Source organism: Phascolarctos cinereus, unplaced genomic scaffold, assembly GCF_003287225.1.
Source record: "Phascolarctos cinereus isolate Bilbo 61053 unplaced genomic scaffold, phaCin_HiC Scaffold_1;HRSCAF=81, whole genome shotgun sequence".
Taxonomy (NCBI): Eukaryota; Metazoa; Chordata; class Mammalia; order Diprotodontia; family Phascolarctidae; genus Phascolarctos; species Phascolarctos cinereus.
Window position 1 is genome coordinate 162,937,226 of NW_027555514.1, and position 18,637 is coordinate 162,955,862.

The following is an 18,637-nucleotide window of genomic DNA, read 5'->3' on the forward strand; positions in this document are numbered from 1 at the left end:
ATCCTCAGAGTCACATATTGGCTTCATGACCCTGAACAAGTACTTAACCTTTCAGTGTCCCAGACAACTCTTAACACTGTAAGTTGTAGAGAAGGTGTTGATTAGCATTAGTAGAAGGAATTACTCATTGGGAGTTCCCACCATTAATGAAATCACAGGCCTGACTCCCTTCTCCACACCCCACACCCTGAAACATGCTATTGTTTACATCAGTATTAGAAAAAAATTTAACTTGTCATCGTGATCTTAAGAAAACATAATCAGTTTATTTTTATCTAACATAACCACTTAGGTTAAATGGGTCCAAAAAGATAGCTTCAACAGGAAATATAATTTAATATGAATTTATAGAGTGAGATGAGCTGTTCTTGCTAAATAGAAGAAATATATGACTTTTATAGAGTAAAGGTCAGTCTGTTGGCAAGCTGTTGTAACTGCATGCTTGAAGTAAAACTTGGCATTATCAAAACTTCTCATCATTGTAGTGTTTCCTACACCATTAAATAAACACTTTGGCACATAAAAAGATTTTCTGGGACCAATCTGAAAAGTTAAACAAACTAGAAGAGATTTGCTGTTGAAGGGTTTAGACAAGTCCTTCTGTTTCAGGTGCCCATATTATTGATAGAAAACATTTTTTAAGAAGTAAGCTTCATTTTCTTAATATTTCATAGAAAAACAAATGAAAACTGATAAAAAATCTGGCATGTCTTTTGGAACAGAAATTAAATCTCATGATTTTGGGAGGCATATTATAGCTTTTCCTGGATGTGGTGGATTTTTATTTTTGTTCTTTTGGGTTTTTTGGTTTTTAGCCAAAGCATGACAGTGAAATTGACTTGAATAATCCCTGATTGTTCTTTTGGGGCCTATATTATTGTGCAGTCATTGGAAGAGGGACCCTGGTTACAATGAGCATCCAAAATCAACTTTGTTGGGATCTCTTTTGTTATTTTCCTCATGTGGGTAATAAAGTGATGGTAATATATACACATGCCATGCTACACAAATAGGGATTTGTATGCATAGAGAATCTACAACATAATCTCTAGGAAATATTTTAATCTCAGCTACAGTTCAGATTCATAGCTCTGTTAGTATGCATTTGATTGTGGCATTATTAGACTAGGGATTTTCTAGGAAATTGTCTGTCTAATGGCTTTTAAATGTCTGTATCCAAAATGGAAATGAATAACTTTTGACACAATAATTTTATCAAGTTGAACTCTACCTCTGAGAACACAAGGTCATTGAGCATTGGGGAAAGAATTCTACTTAGCATTCTGTATAATGAATTATGTTTTCAAAAGGATTTTCAGCTATCCATTCATCTTTATAAATATCTCCTACATATAATTGTTGCCATTTTGTAGATGAGAAAACTGAGAAACAGAGGAACTAATTAAGACTGTATGGCAATTCTCTGCTGAAGAAAGGATTAGAATTAATTTTTGTAGTTCAACTTAGGCTCACAGACATTAGAATATCCCTAGAAAAATTTCCCTGAAATAGACTCACTCCATTCCCCCTATGGTTGCATCAGCAGCTGTAAAAGATCAAAGCTTCATAGCTCAGAAGCATTTACACTAGAATAATTCACCATTTATGGGACACAGAAAAGAAACTAAAAATTATTCAAGTCTGCCTTTGGAGGAGACATGTTACTTGTTTCAAGTTAGAGGCAGGGTCAGAGCATGCTGCTCACCTTTGCCCTTTCCTATAACTTTTCCCAGCCCCTGGGTTAGAATCTCAGGTGTACACTGGAAGAGTTCAGTCTTGGAAATGAAGTGAGGTTTATTGCAAATTTGAAAGAAATGTCCGCTACAGACAACAATGAAGAATGGTAAAACCATCAAATCTGAAGGCTTGCCTTTCATTTTCATACTTTACTTAGACCTTGATGTCATTTTATCCTTACAGATGTCCTTGAAATTAAAGAAGGTGTTAGATTATTCCAGTTTTACAGACACAGAAAAGACACGAAGGTAGTGATTGTTCAAGGTTACATAGTTATTTAGTGTCAGAGCCAAGCTAAAACTCCTAATTTCTGATCCAGTATTCTGATGTTTTCAAAGACAGAAGTAGTAGATAAATTTCTCATGGTTTTTCTCAGTGTATGTAATGTAGGAGATGCCAGAGGAGCCAGTGCCTGATCACCATATCTTAGGAAAGGTAAGAAAGTGGGCAACAATCAAGACGATGTTTTTTAATCTGTTGTCATCAGTGAGGGTTTAGCCATAATTTCTCTGGACAAACTACCATGCATGTTAATCAAATTTGAGGTCTCCAGAACTTGTGTTCTTGTATGGCTTTAGGTCATAGCATGAAAGAGTGAGTGTGACTTTTGTGTCTATCTCACAGGGTTGTTCAGGGAAAATCTATAAAACTATAAAGTTATAGATAAACAGCTAGGAAACAAAAGTACAAGGGGCCCCTCTGTTCTTCATCAAACTAATGAGCATTTTATACCTTCAGCAGATGGAGAATCTGGCTGCCTTGAAGAAGTTTGGCTGTGGGGAGTTCATAAAGACCCTAGTTATCCCATCATGGCCCAGCCAGGTATGGTTAGAGTAAGAGAGTGGTGAAGATGAAAGAAACCTGAGAGATCATCCATCTGAGGCCCCTCAGCTGGTAGTAGGTGAGGAAAGCGGAGGCTTAAGGGGGTAGAGTGGCTGAGCTAGTGTTTGAACTAAGTGCTCCAGCTCAGCCCAGTGTCCCTCCCGTTAGAGGCAGCAGCATTCTTGTTGCTAATATTGAAGTGTCATTATATCGTTACAACTTTTTCCATAGCCACTCTTGAAGAAATAACAAGAAAATTGGCACGTGTGGCCAACAACCAAAGTACCTGAGATGGCCACAGACTTTCCAAACCATGGTTTCTCTGTGTTTGAAGACAAGTAAGTTCAAATGTTACAGTTAAGCCCTGATAATTTGAAGACTATTCTAGAATAAAGAATAGATTCTAGAATCAAATACAGGTTCAAGTTGGAAAGGGCCTTAGAGGTCAATCCAACCCCTTTACTTTCCAGACTAAAACGACAAAACAGATCTTGGATCACCTCAGAGAGCTTGTGCCTGCTCAAGGTCACATAGCTGTAGGAGTAAGGATAGGACTGTATCTCACATCTCTTGACTGCCAGGCAATACTCTTTCCACCATTCTTCAGATAAAGTCTGGGCTTAATTTTGGATATCTAATAAATAATGTAACCAACATTGTAAGAGGATTGCTTGCATGACCCTTCTTTCAGAGGTTCTCTTCAGATGTGAGAGTAGTGGTATAGTAGAAAGAGTACTGAATTTGGAGCCTGATGAACTAGATTGGAATCCCAGCTCTTTTACTTAACCTGTAAAACCTTGGAAGAGGATTAAGTAATCCTCTGTACCTCAATTTCCTTATCTGTAAAGGGGGAGTTGACTGTGACCTCTAAGATCCCTTCCATTTCTATGACGCTATGATCTAAAAAGCCCAGATTTAGCTTGAGGACTAATTTCTCTGGGTTCATTTACTTTCCACCTAGGTAGAGCCTAGGGATGGCAGTATTAGCATTCCACCAGTGGTAGCAACAGGTATCCTTAAAAGCATTAGACACCAAACATAGAATAGGTTTTATTTACATAGTAAAAGACAAGAAAGACTCACTTGAGTTCAGAGTTGATACTACCTCTTTCAATTCCATGACGCCTCTCCCTAGAGCCTTTACAATTCCAGTGACATATAGTACTACCCTGAGTGGGACCCATTGCAAGGGAAAAGGATTTATATCTGAGTCCATAGAAAGTATACAAAGTAAAGAAACCATTTCTAATGGGAAGCCACCTCCTTCCCTGGTACTTGTGGGCAGTCCTTGTGACTTAAAATACTACCCTGCGTGGATCCCCACAGCAAGGCTTTAAAAGGCCTTTTTGAGCTCTGAGCCAACACTTTCACTGGGCTCCAATAGTTCCCCTTTCATCAGCCTTTGCTGAGTGATTGTGAGGTGGCACAACAGAAAGACCATAGGATTTGGCATCAAAGGACTGGGGTCCACATCTTTTGTCACTAGTTGTGCTACCTTGGGCAAATCATTTAACCTCTCTGGACTTAGTTTCATCCTATTTAAAATGCAGAGGTTGAACCAGATGACGTCTATGCTTCTCTCCCTGCCTTGTTCTTTTGCCAGAATCTTTCCTACCATGCTACCAATCTTATATCAACATGCTCTATTCTCAACAGGTATAATGGGTCCTCCAAACTGTCTGCTGTTCTTCTGCAGCTGTTCCAACACTGCTCTCTTTCTAGGAGATGGTGCCAGCTTTTGAGGAGGTGGAAGACAGGTAGGGATGTTAAAAGGGGAATTATGCTAGAATCTTGACTGACACTATTATAGGGCTTTCATAGATCTTTCAAACTCAGGGCCAAAATGCCTCTGGGTTTTAAGAAATACTGTCTTACGCTGGGGGTTCCACAGTCTTGTCTTCCATATGAAAGGTCTCCATTCCTTTTGCATGTATCACACCAAAAAGTCTTCATTTTTCAGTCTTGGACAGCCTAGGAGAAGTCCATGCCATTTGTTTCCTTTCCTACCACCTATATGTGGCCAATATGTCTCCTCACCTTCCATTCTCTCCTAGGGAAGCTAGGCATGGTTATACAAATTATCCCAGGTTGTTTCTCTGCAGAAGTCCAAAAGAGGTGAGGAGAGAGTCTGAAATTGCTCCCAGAATGTATAATGACAGTAAACTTTTCAAGCATATTCAAGAACCACAAAATGAACTGTTTCTATGAAGGTAATTGATAGGTTAATGATTAATGCATCTTATAGTTATTTTTTCGGACAGCTAGATGACACAGTAGATAAAGTGCTGAGCCTAGAACCAGGAAGATCTGAGTTCAGATCCAGCCTTAGACCCTTGACTAGTTCTGTGAATCTAGGCTAAATCATTTAACCACCATTTTCCTCAGTTTCCTCATCTGTAAAACATGGATAATAATAGCACCTACCTCCTAGGATTGTTGTGAAGATAATAACTGTAAAGCTCTTAGCACAGTGCCTAGCACATAGTGCTTTATAAATGTTAGCAAATTAATCTGCCATGAAATAGACAACACTTTGTTAGTCCAACCAAAATCTTACATTATTTTCTTTCACAATAAATGCGAGGGTAAAGCAAAGATATCACCTCTTCCCTCTATTATTTAACATAGGTCTAGGAATGCTTCTGATAGCAATAAGATGAGAAATAAAGGCATACATGTTGACAAAAAGGAGACAAAATTATCCCTATTTACAAATGACGTTAATTTACTTAGAAAACCCCAGGGAATATGCATTTCTTTATAGCAATAGTAAATCCAGGGAGAAGTAATAGAAATGGAACCCCATTAAAATTACTATGTGGTTCAGTCATTTCTGTTATGTCTGACTCTTCGTGACCGCATCTGGGGTCAAAGACAGTGCAGTAGTTTGCCATTTCCTTCTCTACCTCATTTTACAAATGAAGAAACTGAGGCCAGCAGGGTTAAATGACTTGTCCAGGGTCACACAGCTAGTAAGTGCCTGGGGCTGGATTTGAATTCAGGTCTTCTGACTCCAGGCCCAGCAGGCTATCTATCTACTGTGCCACCTAGAATGCCCTAAAAAATAGAAGATGCGTTAAATATCTGAGAGTCAATCCTCTGAGACACATTCAGCTATATAAGTACTATTGCAAAACTTTAAGAAAATAAAGAATTAACTTAAAAATTGGAGGAGTATCCATTTTTCATTGTTGGGCTTTACCAATAAAAACTCCCTAAATTTATTAATAGATTTAGTGTAATGCCAATTAAACTACTAATGGGATACTTTATAGAGTTAGAGAAAATTTTTAAAAAATTCATTTGAATGATCTAGAGCCTCAAGGTGAATAATAGGGGAAAAGCAGGAGTAGAGAAGAAATAGCACTGCCAGGGCTCAAGTTACAAAACAGTAGTTACCAAAACTATCTGATAGTGGTTACAAAATGTGATAGTGGATTAGAATTAGATAATCAAGAATCAGAAGCAATTGTTTCAAAAAACCCAAGAACATAAACTAGTTGGGGAAGGACTTTTCATGAGAATTGCTTGGTGTTGGTTGTTCTGGAGAAACTGAAAAGTAATTAGACCAAAAACAGGTTCAGGTCACAGCCCCTCACATAATACATTTGTGATAAGCCCCAAAGACTCACTTAAACATGAAAGATTGCATCATTTTTTAAAAAACATTAATGAATGCACCTTTTCTAGCTATGACTAGAGAGGCATTTCTTAACCAAACAAGGGTAAAGGAAATCACAATAGGTTAAATAGATCATTTTTATTATAGTACATGAAATTGAAAAGCCTTTGCATGGAGAAAATCCGTACAGTTAAAATATAAAGGGAAACTATTGATGGAGAAAAAACCCAAATATTTTCTGGTAAGGACTAATATATTCAAGGTAACCAGCACAAATATATAAAACCAAGAGTCAGTTGGCAAGTGGTGAAGAATATGAATAAACAGTCTCAAAAAAAGAATTCCAAACTAGTACCAAACATAAAAAGTTGTACCAAATTGTTACTAGTGAGAAAAAATGTAAATTAAAACCACTCTTATGTTTCACTTCCCAGAAAACTGATAAAGATGAGAAAAGATAGAAACAGCCAGTGTTGGAGGGACACACTAATTCACTGTAGGCTGAGCTGTGAACTGATCAAACCATTCAGGAAAACAATGTGGAATTGTACTTACAAAGTGATTAAAATGTCCATACCTTTTGATTTAGAGATCCTTGTTAAGTCATTTTTCAGTTTTGTTGAATTCTTCATTACCCTACTTGGGGTTTTCTTGGCAAAGATACTGTAATGGTTTGCCGTTCCCTTCTCCAGCTCATTTTTTTTTAGGTTAAGTAATTTGCCCAGGGTCACACAGCTAGTAAGTGTCAAGTGTCTGGTGGGAGGCTGGATTTGAACTCAGGTCCTTGTGACTTCAAGGTCAGTGCTTTATCCACTGTGCCACCTAGCTGCCCCTCCAACTCATTTTACAGATGAGGAAACTGAGGCAAACAGGGCAAAGTGACTTCCCCCTGGTCACACAGCTTAGTAAATGTCTGAGGCTGGATTTGAACTCAGGAAGATGAGCCTTCCTGATTTCAGGTTTGACATTATGCACTATGGAAAGAAAAATCCCATATATTAAAAAAAAATTGCTAATTGTAGCACCTGTTTTAGCCAAGAACTAGAAACAAAGTAGGAGCCTATCTGTTGGGGAATGGTAAAACAGAAGTATGGCCCATGGATGTTATAGATTATTTCTGTACTTTATGAAGACTGCAGAGACACAAAGGAGTTAAAGGGAATAATGTAAAGTGTAAACAGAACCAGGAGAACAACATGCTTTTGACTTTTAACAACGTAAGTGGAAAGAACTACAGTAAAACAATTGAAACTGAATTCTATGGGATTGTAACGTTCAAACTGGGCCCCAAAGAAGAGATCTCCCTTGTAGAGGGGGCGGATTATAGATATGGAAGAGTACATAGGTCAGATTTTTCAATAGGTTGGCTAGTTTTGCAGAACTATTTTCCTTCCCTTTTTTTATTCCTTGTTATAAGAGGTAGGAGGGTGAGGTAATATGAAAACAAAAAATAGCAATGAAATTTATTTTTTAAATGTGAAGAATGAAGAGGAACATTGGAAAACTTATGCAAAACTAATACATCGTGAAGAAAACAGACTCATTAGCTTTCTCTCCAAATCTATGCTCCTTATGAAATTTTCTATTTCTCTTGAGAATATCATAGTCTTTTCAGTCAACAAGTTTCCTAACCTTGGCACTGTTCTTAACTCCTCACTCTCCCTTCCCCCCCCAGTTGCTAAATCTCTTTATTTCTACCTCCACAACATTTTTCCCATCCATAGCCTTCTCTTCTCACATAGCTGCCAACCTAGTGCAGGCCCTGATCACCTCTTGACTGAACTATTGCAATAGAGTACCAGTTGCTTTCTATAAAATCAGTCAAGAGAATTTCTTAAGTGTTTACTACATACCAGGCACTGTGCTAAATGCTAAGGATACAAAGAAGGGTGAAAATATGGTCCTAGCTGTCAAGGAGCTCACATTCTAATGGGGAAGATAAAACACAATTATGTTGTACATACAAGAGATAAAGTGTAGCTAGGCAGTAATCTGAGAGAGAATGCACTAACAATGGTGGGAGGACTGGGAAAGGTCACTTGCATAAGACAGAATTTGAGCTGAATCTTGAAGAAAGCCAATGAAGAAAAGAGGCAGAGAAGGAAAGCCTTCTAGGCATGGGGAACAGCCAGTGAAAAGGCATGAAGCCAAGAGATAGAATGTCCCGTGTGAGGAAGAACAAGAAGGCCATTGTCACTGGATTGTTGACTGAGTGAAGGGGTGTGCAGTGTAAGACTTGGAAAGAAGGGGTCAGGTTGTGAAGGTTTTTAAAGGCCAAACAGGATTTTTATATTTGATCCTGGCAGTAATAGGAGTTTATTGAGTAGGGAATGACAGGTCAAGCCTGTGCTTTAGGAAGATCAGTTTGGCAGGTCTGCATCATGGTGGTGACTGTGTGAATAGAGAAGAGACATATGAGAGATTCTGTGAAGGTAGAAATGACAAGACATGGGCAACAGATTGGTTGTGAGTGAGGGGGAAGAAGTGAGAAGTCAAGGGTGAAACCCAAGTTGAAAGTCTGACTAGGAAAGTGGTAGTTCTCTCAACAGTAATAAGGAAGTTGGGAAGAGAGGAGAGATTAGGGGACATGTTGAGTTTGAGATGTCTAATTGGTGGTCAGTGATATGACACTGGGAGGTCAGAAGAGATGTAGGAGCCAGACAACTCTGAGTATCTTCTGCCTAGAGATAATAATTATACATGGGAGCAGTTGAGACCACCAAGTTAATTAGTATAGAGGGAGAAGAGGAAACGGCCCAGGACAGAACCTCTGGGAGAGGCCCTGAGATTGGTGAGTGTGGAATAGAGGAAGATCCAACAAAGGAGACTGAGTAGTGGTCAGACAAGGAAGGAGGAGAACCAGGAGAAAGCAGTATCTTCACCCCAGGTCTTTCCCCTCTCCAAACCATCCTCTGAAAAATGCCAAAATGATACTCCTAAGGCGTAAGTCTGACCATGTTACTGACCTTCTCAGACTCCAGTGGTTCCCTTTTATTTAAACTCGTGGTTGACTTTCAAAGCTTCAGATTCTGACCCCCAACCTACCTTTCCAGGCATGCTATACATTATTTTCCTTCCTATACTCTATTCTAGTCAGTTAGTTTTTTTCCTGTTTTTCACATATACTCTTCCATCTTTCATTTCTGTACCTAGGCCATCTCCCAAGTCTGAAATGGATTCCATTCTCATATCCACTTCTTAGAATCCCTTATTTCCTTCAAAATTCAGATAAAATTTAACCTTCTACATGAAGGCTTTCTTGATTCCTCCTCCCACCCTAGCGGCTTATCCTTTATAACCCCCACAGTACCTTGTATTTATTTTGTGTGTTTGCATGTACCAGACTAACTATCTCCCCCAATAGAATTTAAGCTCTTTGAGGTTTCGTTTTTATCTTTGTCATCCTGGTGCCCACCACATCATAGTCAATAAATACTTATTGATTGATTGAATCAGGAGAATAATATATGCAACTACTACCAAAATGTAAATGGAAAGAACAATTAAAAAAAACCACCTAAGTGCTGTGTAATTGCACTGATCAAATTTGACACTGGAGAAGAGTTGACTCTGCTCCTTTCATTCTGTCTTTCATCTCATTCATCTGACTTCAAACAATTACTAGCAGTGTGATTCTGGGCAAGTCATTTAACCTCTCTCAGCCTCAGTTTCCTAATCTGTAGAATGGGGATAATACTAGCACCTATTTCACAGAGTTGCTATGAGAATCAAATGAGATCACATGTAAAGCTTTGCAAACCTTAAAGAGCTGTATAAATGTTGTTTAGTCATTCACTCGTGTGGCTGAATGAGCCTTTCTATTTTCCACTATCTCTCAAAGTCTATCCACGTTCATGTTCATTATTTCCATGACACTATCTATCCATCTCATTCTCTGCTGTCCCCTTCTCCTTTTGCCTTCAATCTTTCCCAAATCATATTCTTTTCCAAATAGTCCTATCTTATCATTATGTGGCCAAAGTATTTAGGATTCAGCTTCAGTATTTGACCTTCCAGTTAATGGCCTGAATTAATTTCTTAAGTAGTGACTGATTTGATCTCCTTGTTATCCAAGGAAATCTCAAAAGTCTTCTCCAACACAACAATTTGAAAGCATCACTTCTGCAGCACTCAGATTTCCTAGTAGTTCATCCCTCACAGTCATACATTGCTATTGGAAAAACTCTGACCATACAGACCTTTGTGAGCAAGGTGTTGTCTCTGCTTTTTAGTATGCTGTCCAGATCTGTCATATTTTTCCTTCCAAGGAGCAAGTGTCTTTTATTTCATGGCTTCAGTTACCCTCTGCAGTGATCTTGGAACCCATGAATATAAAATCTGACACTGCTTCCCTTTTTTCTCTATTTGCCAGGAAGTGATGCAGCCAGTTGCCAAGATCTTTATTTGTTTTTTTTATTTTAAGCCTCAAGCCAGCTTTCATATTCTCTTCTTTCACCTTCATCAAGAGGCTTCTTAATTCTTCTTCACTTTCTGCCATCATAATGATATCATCTGGATACCTGAGATTGTTATATTTCTCCTGGCACCCTTAATTCCAGCTTTTGATTCATCCAGCCTGGCATTTCACATGATGTACTCTCCATATAAGTTAAATAAGGTAACAGTATACAGCCTTGTCATATCCCTTTTCTAATCTTAAATCAGTCAGTTGTTCCATGTTCAGTTCTAACTGTTGCTTCTTGACCCGCACACAGGTTCTTCAGGAGACAAGGTGATCTAGTACTCCCGTCTCTTTGAGGACTTGCCACATTTTGTTGTGGTCCACACACAGTCTAAGGCTTTAGAGTAGTCATTGAAGTAGAGGTAGATGTTTTTTCTGGAATTTCCTTGCATTCTCCATAACCTAGTAAATATTGGCAATTTGGTCTCTAGTTCCTCTGCCTCTTCAAAAACCAGCCTACTCTTCTAGTAATTCTCGGTTCACATATTGCTGAAGTTTAGCTTGCAGAATGTTAAGCATATTTTTCGTGGCATGTGAAATGAGCACAATTGTTGGTAATTTTGATATTCCTTGGTATTGCCCTTCTTTAGGATTGGGAACATAAACTGCTCCTTTCCAATCCAGTGGCCACTGTTGAGTTTTCCAAATTTGCTGGAATATTGAGTGCAGCACTTTAAAAAATGTCCCCCATTTATAAATGTCCTTCACTCTTCCTCAGGGTGTTGGACACCTTGTGACCTGAGGGGTTCATCTTCTAATGTCTTCTCCTTTGTCATTTTAATACTATCTGTGAAGTTTTCTTGGCAAAGATACTAGAGTTGTTTGTCATTCCCTTCTCCAATGGATCACATTTTGTCAGAACTTTCCACTATGATCTGTGTGTCTTGGGTAACTCTGCACAGCATAGCTCATAGTTTCATTGAGCTATGCAAGCACCTTCATCACAGCAAGGCAGTGATCCAGGAGGGGATTATATAAATGCTAAGTATTATTATTATAGAGGTAGGAGTGAAGGGTGTGTGGAGTATCTTATATACTCTCAGACATGGTTAATATATTGGTTGGTTTTGCTGAAACTTTAAAATAAATTTTTTTTTTGCTTTTTAAAATCTTTGTTAAAAGGGAAACCTCAATGAAGGGAAGATTACATTCAGATAGAATCTCTTTGATAGATTATACCCAAGAACTCACACTCACATAAGTCTTCTTGAAATATGGTGGTGTGCATGTTAAGTATAAAGAATTAAACTATTAAATACTTTGGGTAAATTTTAGCTCATATATCCAAATGATGCCTAATAAATTATTTTATCACATAACTACCACACATAAGGAATTTACATTAGTAGCTTCTAACCAAGGCACCACGAGGGGGTTGATAGACAGCTGGCCTTGAAGCCAGGAACACTTGAGCTGAAATCTGACCTCTGACGCATCCTGGCTATGTATCCCTAGGTAAGTCCCTTAACCTCTGAGTGCCTCCAGGCAACTCTCTATAGCAATGAATTACAGGAAAAAGATGGATGGATCTAATACTCATTAAAGGAAAGAGAAATACATCTAAATTTAGGAAAGTGGGGACAGAAGAGAAAGCTACAATTTTCAAGATAACTTCAACTTTTAAGAAATGCTTAACAAATTTTCTGTCACTTGATTTTAGCAGTTCATAGGATCTCAGATTCAGAATTGGAAGGTAGAACTGAGACCCAGAGGAGAAAGTGACTTGCCTAAAGTCAGATGGGTAATAAATAACTGAGATAGGATTTGAACCCAGAATCTCAGATTCCAAATCCAGTATGCTCTGAATCTTACATTGTTATTGCCCTATTCATTTGCTTTAGTTAGCATCTATATCATTGTTGGAGATGAAGTAAAATAACAACTTAAAAAAATTATTAAACAAAATAACTCAAAGAACAAAGGACCTAACAGTAAAGGAATGTTTCTTGGGGTCTAATAGAGCCATTCTTATGGAATGCATTGAAAGTCCTGTTACCTATAAGAAATCTATACAAAGTTAGAGATGGAAACATTAGCCCTCAAAGACAGGTCACTTCTGAGCCCAGTCCAAGTCAACCTTGAAGGAGACAGATGTCAAGGCAAGTGGCCCTTAACTGCCCCACGGGGACAAAAGTCCTGCCTTTTCTCCTCAGTTTTAAATTCTTCCCTATCCTGTGATGTAGACATTATTCACATCCTATTTTCCTGATGCAGGAATATATGGGCTGCTTTTTGTTTTAATATTATTGATATTATTCTGCTCCTGTCTTGCTTTCTAGTCTTGCAAACATTGTCTTGTCTCTTGTCCTAATGTCCCTTATTCACAATTCAATTACAACTGGCTGTTTAACAAATCTCAAAATTTATCCGATTTAAAAGATCACATTTAGGGTTTTGGAATGTTTCTAGGACACAAAGTTTGATGAATATTGAAGAAGCTTCAGTAGCTTCCTGTTGCCTCTGGGGTAAAATATAAACTCCTTTTTAGCAGTGAAAGCCCCTCACAATCTAACTGCAACCTAGACATTTAGATTTATTTTACATAACTCCTCATCATGAATGCTTCATTGCAGAGAATCTGCTCCATCTCCAGCCTCTGGGCCTTGATCCAGGCTGTTCCTCAGGTCTGGAATGCCCTTTCTCGACACCTCCACCTCTTGTAATTCCTAGTGCCATTGACCTTCATCTGAAATGCCACCTTCCTGATCCATTCAATTTTTAGTGCTTATCCCAAACCCATTTATTTTGGATATAGTTTATGCTGATTTACTTGTACATGTTTTCCCCTAGTAAATTGTAAGATTCTTTTTAAAAATAGTATTTTATTTTTTCCAATTACATGTAAAGAGTATTTTCAACATTCATTTTTTAAATTTTTTATTATTTGAAACTTAAATACACAATAAAAAAAAGAAAAAGAAACATGGACTTAAGTACTAAAACTTAAATACAAAATAAGAAAAGAAAAAAAGCATTGCCATGTGCCTAGCAGAATGTGAGAGAAGATTCAAAATATATAGCAATAAATTTCCATTTCAAGAAAGCCTCTGTAATAAATACTACATATTGTATTCAGAGCTGTCCATCTTGTCTTTGCTTCCTTGTAAGTTTTCTTTTGTTTTCTGCTGTGCCCTTTTTACTTTGTTCTTTTTTCTCCCTTCCTCCCCCTGCCTCCCCAGAAGGTTACAATTAAGAGTGTGTGTGTGTGTGTGTGTGTGTGTGTGTGTGTGTGTGTGTGTGTGTGTGTGTACACACACATAAGAAGAAACAGAACAAAAGAGGGAAAAACATAAAAAGTGAAAATAGTATCCTTCAATCTGCATTCATACTCCATACTTCTTCCTCTGGATGTGGATAGCATTTTCCATCATGAGTTTTTTGGAATTGTCTTGGATCATTGTGTTGCTGAGAAGAGCTAAGTCTATCAAAGTTGGTCATCACAAGTATTACTGTTACTGTTAAAGTATTCTGATTCTATTCACTTCACTCATCATAAGTGCAAGCTTCTTGAGAGAAGGAACTGTCTTCATTTTTTATCTTTCTGTCACTAGTACAAAATAATGCCTGGCACATAATACATGCTTATTAAATGCTTGTTGAATTGAACTGAATGCCTAGGTGTCAGAGCTAACTTGGCCAGGACTTGAGGGCTTAAAGATACGTGTAGCAGTGCAGCAACTGGAAAATAACAGTCAATGCAGGCTGTTATGTATAGCAACCATATGAGTTCGTTTTCTGGGAGTCTTTATCTATATTCGTGTTCTGTCCACCTAGCATACTGTAAGCTCTCTAAAAGCAGAACCTATGCTTTATCTACATTTTATATCTTCCCCAATACCTAGTGCAGTATTGAATTAATTAATTTCAAGAAAAATGTTAATGAGATTTTGAAAAAAAATAGTCAGGCCATGTTTCCCAGTTTTTGGTTCAGAAAAATAAGGTCTTTATACTGTAAGTGGAAATAAGGAAGGAATTAGAAAAGATTCTAACTGTAGAGATTACCAATTCTTCACCTATTAACTTTCTTCAGTAACCAGATAGAACAATTCATTTCTGAATGGATTGCAGAAAATGAAATTGTGCAAGCAAACCTGATTGTGGTCTCTGCTCAGAACTGACACATTGTTATATGTATTAGGAACTGTCAAAATGGTCTTTAACTATTGCCTTTATGTAACAGTGTTCAGCAAATAGCCTTGGATTAAGAATCCAAGTCTCCCCAAATGCCCCCTCAATTTTTTAACTCCCCCATAAGGGATGTGTAAGTTTAATCAGAGTTGTGGTAAGGCAAACATAGGGAGAAAACCATCCAAAATAAACTGTGTATTTAGTTTCGAGAGAAAATGTATCCTAGAATAGGAAAATGTAGCCAATGCAAAAGAAACTACAAGACATCATCTTGAGTGCTACTAGACTTGAAAACCTAGGCCAGTGATGCTTAATTTTACTTAGTGGTTGTGGGGTTTTAGATGAGTTTTGTTTAGGTGGGAAGAGCTAAGGGGAAATGAAGGATAATTTCAGCCTGTGACACTTAGTCACTATTTTGTCTTCCCTCCTACAGCACAGAAGTGGATCTTAAAGCCAAGAGCTGATAAGGATAATAATAATAGAGGTGTGAAATCAGGATTGTATTTTCCCTCTCCTTGGTAATTTCAATTTATAAATGATTGGATTGCATGTCTTTATAATAAAGAAAATTTCAAAAAATCAGTAGTCTAGTGCCTGAGGTAATGGTTATTTGGGTGTAGTTGAGCCATACCTACTAATTGGCTCAATTCCTATGAAATTATTCCTACTAATTAATAATTCCTATCTATACTACCAGTGGGAGTAGGCCTGCTCTGATGCAGCTTCCCTCCCATGAAGCCTCCCTGAAGGTGTTTTTCCCACACTACCAAGCCTACCATCTGCTCAAGGTCTTCAGTAACTATTATATATAAGTTTAGCTGGAAGCCGTATTCCTTATTGAAAGGAGAACGGCCAATATTCAGTAGTATTCTTAGCAAAGGAAGCATGGGAAAGTAGACTGACCATTCTCGTTGGCAAGTGAGGAGGTACCAAGGCTAAAAGAGGGAAGACCAGGGCCTAGCAGTTTGGAAGGGGGCCTGAGCCCCAGATCCCAACTATATTTCATATACTTTTGTCTTTCTAGGTAGTGTCATTTGTCATTTGTTTCTCTCATCCAATTTAAAATCAGTGAATTTCAAAGAAAATGATACAAAAATACTGTCAGTTATAACTATTAATTATATTAATATTAATTATAATTATTAATATTGTCAATCAATACAGATGCTAAACAACAAAGGAACTACATATTAAGAGTGTACTATAATATAATTCTACACATATGAGTATATACACAAACATACTTCATGTTCAATGCAGGCATAATTCTGAATAATGGTTTTCAAACTTGTACCATACACCAATCATTTCCGGGTATCTCTGATTCTATGCAGACTTTCACTTCTACACTTTGATAAGTATAATCATGTGGTCTTATCTTATTGAATAGTCACAGTTTTCCTGAATTGATCATTTTGAGACTGTATCTTCTGGAGACCAAGAAAGACGGCAGAGAAAGAAGCAGCAATATACCTCAGTTCTTTCCTATCACTACTATAGCAAAGATCAAGGAAGAGCACCAGATGAATTGTAATGGGAAAATACAAGGAAAAAGCACCAAGATTCCTGGTGTTCTAGCCAGGAAGGCCTATCTGCATGGGCCTTCCAGGACAGGGACTGGTCTGGGGTTTGCAGGGCTATGTATGAAAACAAGAATGGCAAGAATCAGCCATTAACTGTCTTTCCAACTCCAGAGCTGGGTTATGGAAGGACCTACAGATATTTACAAAGGCAAGGAACAGTTATGGATTTAGCATGGACCAGACCTGAAGCTGTATACTTGGCAAAGAAGAAGAACAGAAATCACAGAAGGTAGATGGCTCTGAACTTGAATTTGAGTTGTGGATTCAGCTGAAACCAGGGCAAGGAACTCAAACCAAGGGTGATACTGGAGTTTTGTCCCTCAGAACCTGAAGAACACTTGAGCTAACTGAAAGGAGCTGGGGCCAACAGTTGTCTACTGGAGCTCCAAATAAGGGAAAGTTTACAATTGTGTTTCCCAGACTCAGACCAAGGTTGGGAGCTGACAAAGCTCAGACTAGAGCTTAGACTTTACTCTAGATCAAACAATGTAGGGCATGCTGAAAGTATATATGTCCCTTAGCCTGAGCTTGTTTTAATACCCAGAGAAATCAGCAACAGGATCCTACAGAAAACAAATCGGGAGAGGGGGAAAAAATATTGAAGGCATTGAAAAGGAAAGAAAGAAGAGGTAATAACGGGAGTGGAGGCAGATTGCATCAACACATAACTAACTCTGTGCACACTCTTCACTATCTCTTCTTTGTTAAAGAAGAAGGAAAGGGGCAAGGGGGGGGGGAAGTATGAGAATAGGAAGAACCGAAATACATAATTATTGATCATGAATGTAAATGAGAAAAACCTACTTATAAAATGGAAGATGCTGCTTGCTTCTGAACTTGCTTCTTGCTTAGTATACAGCCTAGGGCACAGAATCAAAAAATCACCTTGAAATACTACCCCCAGACACGAGTCCCCTCCTCAATCCACCTGGATCTGTGACTTGGAAATAGATTGTGACCAACAGAGCTTCCATTTGCGATCTACTCCTAAACCTTACACATGTTTAGGTGCCTCTCTGTTGGATTTGGAGCTTTTTCCTGCCATAGTGCACAGCCTTTCCCTTCACTTACCATGTGGCTATACCTGGCTATATCCCATCCCTAATATCCACAGACCTTTTTGTCTATCTGTGATGACCTGGGCTGGAAGAATGACACACTATGATTTTTTTCTTGAATTTCCCCAATTAGAATTTGGTCTGGGGCCTTTTCTACGTCTGTTTGAAGGACTTGTGAGGTAGAACTCAACATTTCTTCCTGCTGCTCCACTACTTTGGCATGAATAATTTGATGTTTTTTTTGAAGGAAGGAGAAGACCAAATTACTAGTGTCTGGAATGAAAAAAAGAATGAAGAAGAAAATTATTAAACATTCCTTTGCCCAACTACATGCCAATAAACCCCAACAATTTAAATGAAATGGATGAAAATTTACAAATATATAAAATACCTGATTAACCAAAAAAAGAAAAAAAAGAAATAGAGAATTTAACTAAATCTCAGAGAAAAAAAAACTGAATAGGCTCTAAATTGATTCCCAAAGAACAAAATACCAGTACCAGATAGATTTACAAGCAAATTGCATCAAACATTAAAAAGAAAATTAACTCCATTATTATGTAAACACTTTTTAAAAATAGGAACCAAAGATATCCTGCCATATTTGTTTTATGACATAAATATGATCTCAATATCTAAATGAGAGTCCAAAACAGAAAGAAAACTATGAACCAACATCTTTAATGAATATCAATGTGAATTTTTAAGATAAAAAGCAAACAGTCTATAGCAACATATCAAAAATATTGTACACTATGACCAAGTTGGATAGTATACTAGGATTGGGCGGTTAGTTCAATATTAGAAAATCTATAAACATCGTAGATACCAATAATAAGAATATATTTATATGTGTATATATATGATTATATCTGCAGATAGAGGAAACTTTTAACAAAATACCATGCACATATCTGTTAAAAACACTAAAACATAGAAATAATTGACCTTTGATATGTTAAGTAATAGCTATGTAAAACCCAAAGCCAGCATTATGTGAAATGGGGATACGCTAGAGGTCTTTCTAATAAATCAGGAGTAAAGCAAAGATGCCCATTATTGTCACTATTATTTTCTATGGGGATAAAAATGCCACCAATAGCAATAAAAGAAAGAAATAGAAATTGAGAGAATAAGTATAGTCAAAGAGGAAGCAATTATTATTTTTGAACATAATATAATGGCTTACTTAAAGAACTCCAGAGAGTCAACTAAAATTAAGCAA

At 37.6% G+C, this 18,637-nt stretch overlaps 1 long non-coding RNA gene across 1 annotated transcript; it reads left to right on the plus strand.

Annotated features, from left to right (window-relative positions):
- The first annotated feature begins 4,144 nt into the window (after window positions 1-4,144).
- Window positions 4,145-15,353, plus strand: LOC144457491 (uncharacterized). The gene is made up of 2 exons (XR_013486828.1): window positions 4,145-4,316; window positions 15,205-15,353. It is a non-coding gene; the product is annotated as an uncharacterized LOC144457491 (long non-coding RNA).
- The last annotated feature ends 3,284 nt before the right edge of the window (window positions 15,354-18,637 follow it).